This window comes from Tamandua tetradactyla, chromosome 2 (assembly GCF_023851605.1).
Source record: "Tamandua tetradactyla isolate mTamTet1 chromosome 2, mTamTet1.pri, whole genome shotgun sequence".
In the NCBI taxonomy this organism is placed as follows: Eukaryota; Metazoa; Chordata; class Mammalia; order Pilosa; family Myrmecophagidae; genus Tamandua; species Tamandua tetradactyla.
In genome coordinates this window covers 182,559,143-182,572,414 of record NC_135328.1, presented here as the reverse complement: position 1 = coordinate 182,572,414, position 13,272 = coordinate 182,559,143, and the positions used below count along the sequence as shown (strand labels likewise).

Sequence of the window (13,272 nt, the reverse complement as noted above, 5' to 3'; positions counted from 1 at the left end):
AGAACATTAGTGGTTGCCTAAGGCTGGGAGGTGGGGCGTGGGGGAATGAGGCAAAATGAGGAGTGACTGCTAATGGATACACGGTTTCTATGCGAAATGATGAAAATATTCTAAAAATGATAGTGGTGAGACTGCACAATTTTTGAATATACCAAAAACTACTGAATTATACACTTCAAATGGGTGGATTGTATGGTAGATGAATTATATCTCAAGAAAACTGTTAGAAAAGTGTAAAAACTGTTAGCCTATAAAATCACTGAGTTAAGAACATAAATTTGTTCCTCTTTTCAAGAAAAAATGAGTCCAGTAGTTTCGACAAATAGACAAGAATTAGAGTTGGAGGAAGTATTAGGAGAAAATATTAAGAATTATCACATCAGACTATAATGTCTCTACAAATCCTTCTGTGGAAAAGAAATCTGGCAGTTTATCCTTCCTTTTGAAATTCTCTCAGGGATTACAAATCACCTCCTCCTGGTCTAGTTCAATAGTTTTACTATCATCATCATTGTTCCTAAACTTCCAGACTGCATTTGATAATGTCAACAATCCTGCCTTCTAGAAAATCTTCCCACCCTTGGCTTCAGATATACATTCTGTTCTTCTTAAAATACTTTCTTTATCTAATAGCCTGAATTTTATCACTTGAGTTTCCAAACCTTAACGTTCTCTCCCCAATATACTATTTCCCTCCCAACACTCATCTGCTCATGTTTCACCCTGGTCAGTGCACAATCTATACTTCATCTCTGACTATTTGTCCTAAAGCAGAATGCCACAGAAACACTTCAGTCTTATTCTGGCCAATTCTTGGCTATCTTCACCAAGGCTGGGAAGCAGTACCGTGGGTCAATCAAAATAAATAACCCTTATGCCATTTCTATTAGCTCTGGAATGTGGTATACATTTTTTCCTTCTCAAAAGGACTCTTTTTCTAAATGTTCTGCTTAGGTTAACAACTAAACTAGTCTGCATTTCCAGAGCCAAACCAGTAAAAAGAGAAGGCTCTCGGAAGCAGTGATTGGCAAGCCTGGTATGAAAAAATTGGTTGTGCACAATCTGGTGTTGACCTTAATCAACCTTAACTGTTTTTCCTCCACAGTGATACTTTCCTAATTTCCTCACTCTTATCAATGACTCAACCATCCTCCCAAGACTCTAGGCTGTAATCTTTTAATATTTCAGCCTCACATGCCATCATCAAATACATATTCTGCACACTCTTTCTTAACAAAAATAACAGCTCAATGCATAGGCTCAAAGGCCATGCTGCCTTGGTTCAGATCTTGGCTCTGCTGTTTGCTTTCTGTGGGACTCTGGGCAAGTTACTTACTGCCTTTGTAACTTGGGGTCTTCATAAGAATGATAATACCTTGTGATGAAGATGTAATAAGTTAAAAGTATGTAAAGAGTTTAGAACAATGCCTGGCATATTGTAAGCACTCAATAAATGTTAGCTATTACTTTGTTCCCACAATCACTATCTTATGTCATATCATCTTATTATTAAAATTCTCCAAGAGTATTCTAGTCAGCCTCCTCATGTCCAGCACACTGAACTGACGTAAAAACCTTCCTCAGGTACAATATGTGCCAACTTACTACCTTTCTTTAAAACCAAACTAAACCCTCTACCCTTGAAAGGTCCTCCACCAATATCCCCTCATCAGTCCTAAACTCATTTGATTATTCATCAACACAGATTCTCTGTGACTTACATTTGCTGTACATTGCTACTTCCTTGCATATGCACCTGCCACTTCACTTTCCCGTAATACATCTCATCCCCCTTTAGAAATTCTTCTTTCTCAAACCTTTGATTATGTTTGCATTGTTAACCCAACGGGAGTTTGATGACGTTTAGTAATTGTGAATGATGCATGTGCTTTTCCCCAAAAGAATTCGAAGCTTTCAAGAAGATCACATATTTTCTTCCTTGTATCTCTTCATACAGACCACTTTACATGTAAACACAGTACTTTGTGGAAGTACACATATGCTGACTTGTCTCAGAAAGTATCAGAACATTCTCTATTTTTCACTGCCCCACCCAAACTTAACATAATGAAAACAAAATCTGTGTTTAAATATTTTGATTCTGCATAGAAGAAAAAGGAAAGAGAGAATATAGTAACAATTGTATCAGATAAAAGGGAAAAAATTGGCAAAAAATACTGAAAGAAAATAGCCAATTCAAAAAAACAAAACGATGAAAAGCGAGAATGCTGGCCATTTTGTAATCTAAAAGGTGATCTCAAAACAATTAAGATTTTTTATTTCCTAAAACTAATGAACCAAAAAGAATAAAAAATAAACATGCCCTGAGCCCCTCCAAAAAAGATACCTGATAAAAACTGAAAAACGCCCCAGTATCTTCAGCAGCACAAAACAAAGAACACAATTCTCTTCAAATCCAAGATACAAAAGCAAAAAGAAAGACAACTAACTCCTCACGTTTATCCAAGAAACTGAAAAATTCAATCATGTCTCTGTATATCACTCAAACAGAAAAAGGGAAAGAAGTTATTGCTTTTCCATAAATATTTGCTAAGGTCTAGGCAGAATAATAGGCTTTTCTCACTGCTACTGTGGCCTGCTCCCTGTTGAGAGCAATCTGTGGTTACAAAAGAGCAAAACACAGGAAGATGGAAACCTTAACCTGGAAGAAACATTAAGGAAAGAAACAAACTACTCAAAACACGTTTCAAAACCAGTTTCAAAAAACCCAAGAATGCAATGGTACTCAACACAAAGAGAGGGGAAGTAAAATAAAAGAACTTCCATGAAATAAGTGATTAAGTAAATCTATCTAGCAGTACCTTGCAAGTAAAGAACTATGCATGTAGCACTTAATGACTTGCACGCTTGTGCAAATGTCAGGGAACGACAAAAGAGATGTCCACCAATCTAATCCCCAGGCCAGCCCAACTAAGTTCATTCGGGAAACCAACTAGGAACAATACAGGAGTAGACACAGGACAGAAAACCTTTGCCAGCTACAAAAAGTAGAGAACGAAGAAATGAAAACTGTATATCTCAATGTACTATAGCAAGCACCAATTCTAGAGAGGGAAAAAAACCGGAACAGCTAAAGGAGGGAAAGAAAGGATGTCAAATGAAACTAAGCCCTGTAATGTCCGCTCCTGGTCTTAATTTCAGAGTACAACACTTGCTTCTTCCATCTAACCAACAGATGACCTCGGCAAAGCAAACTGACCCTAACGCCTTCCACGCCACCGGGAGGAAATAACAGTGGAAAAACTACCCTGTTTACCTCCCTCATCACCAGCTGCAAAAAAGGAGAGAAGGGGGGGCCCTACCACGTGGGCAGGATGCAACACACACTGGACAGCAACATGTCCGCATGGAACGGGCTGCCTTTGCCCTGATGCCAGCAAAGGACACGGCGACAGGATGGGCGGGAACGCAGGCCCCTCGCACGGGCCTCCTCACCCGAAGGGCACCCGCGAGGCGCGAGGTACTCTCCGCCTCGCCGGCCGAAAAGCGTCCCAGAGCTTGAAGAAAAAAAGCTGCATCCTGCCGGGATCAGGAACCAGCCCAGGCCAAGGAGCAGGTCACGAAGCAAAGGTGACGGTCGCTGTCCTCGGACCTGGCGCCCCCGAGAACCACGTCTGTCTCCCCCAGGCCCCGCCTGGGGGAGGGGCGGTAGGCGCGGAGCCGCCGCTTCCCGGCTGAGGGGCAGCAGCAGCTGAGGAGAAGAGCCGCGGGGGAGGGAGGGACTCAGCCCTCAACGCCCGTCAGGCCCGGGCCCGAACCCGAGCCCCCTGTCCCGCCCGTTGCCCACCGCCCTCTACAAGCCCGCGAGAAGGGAGAAGGGGTCTCGCGGACAGCAACCCATTCCTCCGTCCCGGGGGATGCCCCAGCCCCGCCTCTTCGCCTGTCGCCCCAGGCCGGTCGCCCCGGTGGCGAGCGCTCACCTCAGGCTGCGCAGGCCGGGACGGCCCGGCCGAGCCCCCGGCCGCTGCGTACGTCTCCGCCCCTCGGAAAAAGTCTCAACGGCGTCTGTTGCGAGTGGCTGGGGCCCCAAGCAGCGCCGTGAGCGGTGGCAGCAGCAGCGGGAGCAGCCAACATCCGGGGCCGCGCACCCGGAACTACTTCTCGACCTGCTCCCCCTCTGGCCCCCGCCCCCATCCCCGCCCCGCCTCCCGCGACGTCGCTGCGCCATCGGCCGAGCGTCGGCGCCGTCACGCCCCTCCGCCGGTAAAGTCGCATTGACGACGCAGAATCCTTCCGCTGGGTCAAGTAGTACCCTGGGACTCCGAGTCTGCACCTTGGCGTGACTTGAGTCATGCAGAGGCTGCAAGCTCCGAGCCACTTAGGGTCCCTGCGTCTCAGAGTGGCATCTGGGAAGTGGGGGTGACGGAGGCGGCTCCGTAGTTGAGCACTGTAGCCACAGATCCTGCCCACGATTTCCAACGTCTCCGTGCTGCTGTATAATGGAGTCTAGTGACCTTGCGCCCTGCCTATTTTGGGATCCCTCACTGTAGTGAGAGCCACCTTAGCCTCTCACATTTGGCGTACTCCGGATTCCACAGGTCCTGACAAGGACGCTTTGGATCTTCAGAACATCCTTACTTTCACAACTTCAGGAGTTCTGGGTTGTAGACCGATGTCTGCCAGGGTCTTTGCTCAGTTTCCTTCTTATAATATAGTTGTTGGAATACTAAAGCCCGTTCTCATTCTCACATTAGCTACGCAGATTATGGTCCTGCTCTCCTGCTATTCAGGTGAATTTTGAACTTTGGAATTTAATTTTATGTCAATCTTCATTGATTCCCTTCCTCTAAATTATTAGCGCTGAAAATCTGCACTATTTAACATTCCGACGTGTTCCTTGCTTTTGCTTGATTTGCGTTATTCACTCTCCCGCGACACTGGGCACGGTTTTGAACCCACAATACGTGCACAATAATGATTATTAGATTAATAATTGATTGGTTCAATGAGGGGAAAGGGGGACGGAGAGGACTAAGTGAATTGGCCATGGAAACGATGGCATAGCGTCTATGGGGTCTCATAAAGACCCTGATTAGGAGAAGAGTTTGAGAATCCAATTCCTTCACTAAACAGAACATATGCCATTTGTTAGACATTACTGGGTGGGCACTTGGGCACAATATATATACCTTTTCTGTATAAGACTAGCAAAGATTTGAAAATATGATTCATTAGCTCATTCAGCAACAAATATTTGCCAATCACTGCTAAGTTTCCGCTACTATTTTAGTGCTTGGGATATATCCATAAACAGAAGCGAAAAAAAAATATATATATACCCTTTTTTTTGGAACTTGCATTCTAAAATGGGGAGAAAAGGTAATAAATATAAGAAACTCGTTCAGTGTGTGAAAAGTTGTTTAGGGCTGTAGGAAAAAGTAGACCAGAGTAATGAGTATGAGAAAACTGGAGGAAGGGGATGATGCAATTTCAAGAAGAGCCCCATTTGTAAGGTGACTGGGACCTGAAACAGATGAGGGTATGAACTGTGCAGTTATCTGGAGAAGAATGTCCCAGACAGAGGAAGTAGCTAGTCAGCAGGCTCTGAGGCAAAATATTCCTGAAAGTGTTAGAAATGGTGGGCCAGGATTGCTGGAGCAGAGTTGGAAAATAGGAGATGAATAGGGAGAATGGATCTTGTAGGCCGATTTAAGAATTGTGCCTGAAACAGGAACTTTAGGCAGAGTGTACCGGTTTGAAAATATCTACCCCAGAAAAGCCATGTTTTAATCCTGATCCAATCCTGTGGGAGCAGCCATTGCTTTTAATCCAGATTCAATGTTGTATGAAGAAGGTTTTGACTAGATTATCTCCATGAAGATGTGACACACCCAATTGTGGGTGTGACCTTTGATTAGGTGGAGATGTGACCACCCATTTCAGGTGGATCTTGATTAGGTTACTGGAATCCTTTAAAAGATGAAACATTTTGAAGAGTCAAAATAACAGAAGCTTCACAGCTGACAGAGAGCCAACAGAAACTTCAGAGCAGAGCTGACAGGCAAAGAATAGAGACACGGATCTTTGGAGGTGCTTGGAGCCCAGCAGACATCACTACGAGATGTTAGGCAAGCCAGAACCTGGAGAAAGCCAAAGGAAGCAAAGGGACAAAAGCCAGCCCTAGAGAAGAAGAGTGAGGAACCACCGCAGGGACAGAGGCTGAGAGCAATGGAGCTCAGGAGCTAGGACCAGCAGATGCCAGCCACCTGATTACCAAGCTGACAGAGGTGTATTAGACCTATCAGCCTTTCTTGAGTGAAGGTAACCTCTTGTTGGTGCCTTAATTTCGTGTCCTTAGAACTGTAAACTTGTAACTTTTTAAATTCCCCTTTTTAAAAGCCTGTTCTGGTATATCGCATTCCAGCAGCTTAACAAACTAACACAGAGAGGAATAACATGATCTGATTAATACTTTCAAAAGATCACTTTGATTGCTGTGCTAAGAGTAGAAAATGGGAGCACAATGGTGGAAAGCCGGAGGCTGCATTATCCAGGTGCAAAATTATGTTTTGGATCAGGATGGTAGCAGTGAGTAGGATAAATAGGGTATGGTATGTGTACTTTAAGAACTCACAGTACAGTGGAAGACAAGTGTATAAATTATAATACAAAATTACAATACAATTCTGAAGAGGAGGCCACCCAGAGAGAGGATAAAAGTTCCCAGAGCCCCAAGTTACCAAGAGAATTGGAAGTTCCAGTTTTTTTGTGGGGCCATTAGGTGGATCCTTGATAACATATTTGAGACAGAGAAGAATAGCTTGTGGAAAGTCAAAGAGTTTGTCTAGATATGAGGAAAGTAGAGCACACAAGAGTTAGAGCGTCGTAAGTGATCAATAAATTCTAGTTGCTGATGGGAATAGCTAACTCAGGGAGCTGGACCACATTATTCTATGTAAATCACCCATAAATTGAGTTCTTGTCCTCAGGGAGCTTGGTGTTAAACTTCATACTCTGTCAGTAAGGCAAAATGTGATGCTTCCCAAACAAGGGCTCTACTACTTAATCATCCTCAGTACAAAGAAGTAGCTTAGAATATTTTTCCCTAGTAGAAGGCAGTAACCTAAAAATTTTTTTTCCTAGTCCTGGCAATAAATTTCTACTACTACAATCATGCCATGTAACTCCACTGCCCCATCTTCCTTGTAACCATCTGACTCAAACCTTGACTTTCCTCCACTCTGAGAATCATCTGAGCTAATTAAAAGTATAATGAAAGACACAAGGGCACCCAGACAACTGAACTAACATTAACAAATGTGTGGATTGAAATTAAGTATTTAGTTTGTGTGTAAGCAATGATGCAGATGAAATTTGGGAGGCACTAGGAAGAGTGAGTCAGAGCATGTTCAAGTACAATGTGATCAGGGGATTTCTCCTCTTTTCTAGTTAGTTAGTAATGTCTTTTGGAATCACTAAATGGGAGGAACCTGGTTAGCAGGAAAAAGCTGCCAAAGTTTGCAGACCTAGGAGGCTAAAACTCTGGGTGCAAACTTTGTAGTCAAGAAACATTTGTTTGATTTCCAAGCTGTGAAATTTGTGGCAGACTGTGTGCCTAACGAGCTGAATAAAAATCAAGAAACCCCAATGCTAAGGGGTTGAGGATGCAGCTAATATCTATTGAATGGTTCTTGTGCGATCAGCAACATTAATGATAGACCCTTTGCATATAATTTCATCTAACTCTTGCAGTTAAACTACCAGATTAGGGTGAGCCACGGTGGCTCAGCAGGTAGAGTTCTTGCCTTATCATCCCCATTTTAAAAAGGAAACAGAGCCTCCTTAGTTTGAAAGTGATAGAGCCAAGATTTAGACCCAGAACTGTCTGAACTCAAAGCCCTCAGTTTAGCACCCCCTTCAAAGATTCTCTGAACCAGCAGGGATTGTTTGCATTGATATGAGGCTTGTAACCTACAATGGGTTAGTCAGAGAAAGAGGGTGCATTTATATTCTAGAACCACTTCAGCAAACCTCTCAAACCTTGTTAGAGAAGGATCACCACTGTGAGGGTGGGACCGACACAAAGTCCCAAAGAATTCTTTTCAATTTTTAAATAGGCACAAACCTAATCCACATAGTCTTTGCTATTGGGGGCGGGGGGGTGGAGCATAAGGCTGAGAATCTGTTTATTTTGTAATAAATAAAGGGTAAAGAGATCCTGGATAGACTACAGTATGGTTCCCAAATATTTACTGTACCTCTCAAAGGGTAGATTGTATTTCCCCCCTCCCACTGGCATCAGACTTGGTGACTGACATGCATTAGCCACTGACATGTAAGTGGCAATATGACCTGCCTCCAGGGGAAGCTTTAAGAGCTCTTGTTCTTCATCAAGCTTTCCTTTCCTACGGCCATGATCACCAGCAGTAGTCAAGATAGAGACTACTCTAGAGTCTTCACATTGTCCCAGAATATGAATCAAACAATGTGCATCAAAGCCACAACTGACTTTGGAAAGGACACACAGCATAAGTTAGGAAAACAACCTTTGCTGATTGAGCCACTGAGTTTTGGGAGTTGTTACTATAGAAAAACAGAGCCTATTTTGATTGATGCAGACCCTTTCTGAATATTTTTCTTTGGTGATCCAAATTTCTGATATTATCCCTGAGTAAAAGAGATTGGTTGTGGAGTATGAGATGATATAGAAAATGGAGTGATTGGTGTAGTCTAGCAAAAAGGCTTTGAAATACAGGATTTGAAATTCAGTCCTGATTTGAGGGCTCAGACAAGACTTTATAATATAAGCACCATGGACCATGTATCCCCAGGGAGCTGGAGAAGTTACTAAGGTAAAAGACCATATTCATTCATTTCTACACCCAGTGCCCAGCATTGTGCTTAACACCCACTAGACGTTCAATAAATTTTTATCAAGACTAATCTTATGGAATGACCTAGGAAGATAATTCATGTCTTCTAACTCTCCACAAAATCTTTTCTTATCTCATGTTGTGTTGCCCACTTGGGTTAAAGGATCTTGAGGGGAGGGTGGAGAACTATGATAATATCATTAGCTAGTTTATGTAATACTTTACAGTTTATGTGCACTTCATTTATTTGAAATGTCACATATATGAAAAGAAATCTGGAAAATCAGGATCCACAGGGCACGCAGCAATGTAGGCATTCAATAATGGTACACAAACCTACTGGAGGGAATTACAAAGAGTGGAAAACCTTGAAGAAGAAGCCAGGGGGCTCAACAATGAGAAATCTAGCTTGAAGCGTTCCTTAGGTCAAGTTCTTAATAGGTCTAGATTAAGAGAGGAAATGCAGACCAAGGTTAAACTCTGGCAAACACAAATGCAGGAACCTAAAACTGCATAGTTGCTAGGCATTTCCAAAGAGTGCAGGGCAGTAATTGAAAAACCTTCCTTGAAATATCCTTAAAGCAAGTATTGAAGAGAGCCTTGGGAACTAATTAGGATGGCCTGAATCTGTGATACAGTCATTCTAGACCAGGAAAAATGTTCAATTTGTTCCAACTTATATTCTTAAAAGTTAAGATATTGCAAATATCACAGGCATCTAATTCAGAAATATAACAGTGTTGGGCATAATTAGAATAGAGTATTTGAAGAGCTTAAGCAAAGCAGAAGAATGAAGAGTTATCCAGTGACTTAAGGATAACCTTAATAATCAAACTGAATAATAGGTGCAAAAGAGATTCTTTTAATTTTTGGCCAGGAGATTACATGGGATTTCATTTGGTAAAAAATAAGACAATTCCATATAACTAGAGTAGTTAAGATGAACTGACGTGAAGTCTGGGACTTTCTTTAAATATTCCCTCCAAAAATGTGCGGGAAATTAATGAAATAAAACTGGCAAAATGTTGATAAATATGGAAGTTCATAGTAGGAATAAGGGCTTCTGTCCAGAACAGGGAATGGAAAAAAGGAAGTAATATCCCCATTATGATCCTAAAATGTGGGTGCTATCATACCCGTTTTATAGGCAAAGGAAACCAAGGCCTCACTGCTAATGAATGGCAATATAAAGATTTGAACCTCAATGCTATGATTTCAAAATCTTGCTTTTACTAATGCACCCTACTGGCTCTCTAAAAACATTTTCTCATATTCTGATATTTTGGAGGAAATGAAAAATCATTTTTCCATATAATGGAAACTTATTTGGAATTTCTACATCTTTCACCTTTCCTTATTGGTTCTTATTTCCAACTTTTAGCAACTATTTTGAATACTTCTTGTTCCATGAAGTTGTTTTCATTTCACTTAATCTGAATCCGTGAGTCACCTGTGACGATTTCAGGTTCGCTGGGATGAGGTAGACAGGTAAGATAATTCCAAGTATAAAGTCCTGGCCCTATTCCTTAAGGTGGGACATATGTGAAGGGCCCTTCCAGCTCTTGTGCTCTTTGTGGTTTTGGGAAAAGGACTGGATGAGATTTGTGTGGCAACTGCATCACAGTTAAAATCCTTCCTCTGCCCACTCCTATTTACTTCATTCGCCAACTGGGGGTGATCCTAAAACACTCTCCCTCCCCTGCAAAAACAAAAATACTTCCTGTCTACACAATTACCTCTGGGATTCTGTTTTTCTCAAAGAATCTAATGAATTACATTAAGTGTAATTTGAAATAGAAAAATACCGTTTATGTAGATACCAGTTTTCTATTAAAAACAAACTAGGGAAAATATATACATTAATTTATTCATTAAACCATCGCAATGCATTTGCCCAAAATTGTATTAAGGAATAGTCTCTATTTCTATACATCTATTAGATGTACATCTATACATCTTTATTGTGCATACAATCTTGGATAGATGCATTTAGTTTGTCTTAAAAATTAAAAAGGTGATTCCTTAATCCTTTTTCAAACTTTCTATTATGAAAGCCTTTAAACTGATATGCTAAAAGATAAATAATACAATGAACCCCCATATATCCATAAACCAGTTTCAACAATTATTAAGTATTGGTCAATTTTGTTTCAGCTTACTTCCACCCTCATCCACACTTTGTCTGTTTCCTGTTATTTTGAAGCAAATTCCAGTCATCATCAGGGTGGGCCACAGTGGCTCAGCAGGTAAGAATGCTTACCTGCCAAGCCTGAGGACCCGGGTTCGCTTCCTGGTGCCTGCCCATGTAAAAAAAAAAAAAAAAAAAAAAATTCCAATCATCACACTTCATATAAATATTTTTAGAATAGATTTCTAAAAGATAAAGACTTTTATTTTAACAAAACATAGTCATGATAGCATTATCTTATCTAAAAATTAATGAGTTTCTGATGTCATTGATATTAAGATATGTATTTGATGTATTCTGTCAGTGTTTAAATTGCCAGTCACCCTATGAATTTTTTTACAGTTTGTTTGAATCCAGGTCCATTCGCTGAAATTGGATATGTCCCTTAAATTATTTTTAATTTTAAGTTCCTTCTCCACTCTTTTTCTTGCGATGTGTTTGTTGAAAAACCAAACCAATTTTTTTTAGTACTTCCCACAATATGGATTTTACTGATTTCTCCCCCTGTGATGGTGTTTAATAGGTGCTTCTGTACTCTGAATTCCCTGTAAATCAGAAGTTGGTTTTAGAAGGTAAATTGGATTTATATCTGATTTTTTTTTTTTGGCACAGCTACTTTATAGGTAATGTGTTCATCCATCAGGAGGCATGAAATATCTGGTTATCTTTCCTCCCATTTCTCTTAGTTAAATAACTAAAATTTTCCTCCCAAGAAGTTACAGTCAGCATATGGTAGGTTGAATTATGTACCTCAATAAAGGACATGTTCTTAATCTTAATCCATGTTCCTATGGGTTTGAATTTATTTGCAAGTAAGACCTTTTGAAGGTGATCAGCTGAATCAGGATGGGTCTTAACCCATCTCACGGGAGTCCTTATAAAGAAAAGAAACCGGAAGCCAGAAATCAAAGAATGCCACAGAGGAAGAAGCCTGAAGTCAGGAGGAACTGAAACAGCAGACACAAAAAAAGAGATTCCCATGATACTGGATAGAGATGCAAGCCAAGAAATCCCAAGCAAGCACCAGAATGCCACAAACTCCTGGGAGAAATCATAGCCTTGCCAGTGCCTTGATTTTGGACTTCTAGCCTCCAAAGCCATGAGACAAATAAATGCTTGTTGTTTAAGCCAACCCATTGTGTGGTATTTGTCACCTTGCAAACTTACCTTGTAAACTTTGGACTGCAGCTGATCCACCAGAGAACAACTGATCATTAAGGAGCCTGCTTATTAAATCCAGTCCAATTGCTGCCATCCTATCATCCATCACTTGCTTTTTATCATCAGGTATTACTAAGAGCTAATCATGGGGTCCAGCACCTGGTTAAGCATCATGCTATTATAATTAAGAGCATACATTGAGCTCCTACTGTTGACCAGCAACTTCAGCTACTTTATTTAGAATATCTCTAATCATGACAACAGGTAAAATTTTTCTTTTCCTTTTTTATGAAAGAAGAATATTAGACCTCAACAAGAAAAAAATGACTTTTCCAAGGTCACGTAATTTGCAAATGGCAGAAGTGTGGGATGTAAACCCAGATCTGTCTGGCTTTCAAAGATCTACTTTTTTCCCACTTATTCCCAGTCTTTTGAAAACACAATTGAATTGTAAGAATGATCCCTGCCCTCAACGTGATTACATCTGTTTAGGAGAAAAAGATAAAATACTGAAACAAAGAATATCTGATAAGAAGACACTGAATAGAACATGGAAAATGAAAATAGGTGCATTTTACAAGTGGCAACTGCTATAAATGAACAGGAAGGAGGAAGGGGGATGTCACAGTTGACTGAAGTTCCTGGGCAGGCTTCATCAAGCAAGGCAGAAATTATTGCAAATATAAAAGGTTTACCAGGGAGAAAAGGGTCCTTTGCACAAGCATCTTCACCCTTGGGATCCATGTCACACTGACACCAAGATTTTGTCACCATGGCAACTGGTCATTGGACCAATGAAACAATCAGTTGTCATGGCAACATGATCTCCATCTTATTCCCACCAGGCACCTGTTCCAAATCATTGCATCCTCCAGCCACCTCATACCGCCTCAGTGCCCCTTTCTGCTTTCCCCTAGTCATTCCATTATCCCCAGCTGCCGATGTCTGGACCCCTAAATATGTGGTTAGATGGATATATGAGACTGTTAAAGCCACAGCAAATGAAAGAAGTTTGTAGTGTTGAGCTTCACTACAGGCAGGGGAGAACCTCTAAACTGTAGAAGTAAAAAGAGAGCACTGAAGAAAGAA

At 41.2% G+C, this 13,272-nt stretch overlaps 1 protein-coding gene and 1 long non-coding RNA gene across 4 annotated transcripts in view; both read right to left on the bottom strand.

The window, feature by feature from the left end:
* The window catches only part of FOXJ3 (forkhead box J3), a 216,204-nt gene extending 212,077 nt beyond the window's left edge, over positions 1–4,127 (bottom strand). For 2 of the 3 annotated variants that reach the window (XM_077150035.1, XM_077150038.1), the window contains exon 1: positions 3,942–4,127. The gene's annotated coding sequence lies outside the window, so the exon portion shown is untranslated. Of the gene's footprint in view, positions 1–3,456; positions 3,771–3,941 lie in introns of those variants that run through there. The other variant, XM_077150037.1, reaches the window with a different exon arrangement.
* A 4,995-nt stretch (positions 4,128–9,122) lies between these two features.
* On the bottom strand, positions 9,123–12,934 carry LOC143663411 (uncharacterized). The gene is made up of 3 exons (XR_013165905.1): positions 12,879–12,934; positions 11,095–11,131; positions 9,123–9,277 (listed from the first exon to the last, which is right to left on the bottom strand). It is a non-coding gene; the product is annotated as an uncharacterized LOC143663411 (long non-coding RNA).
* Between the last annotated feature and the right edge of the window lie 338 nt (positions 12,935–13,272).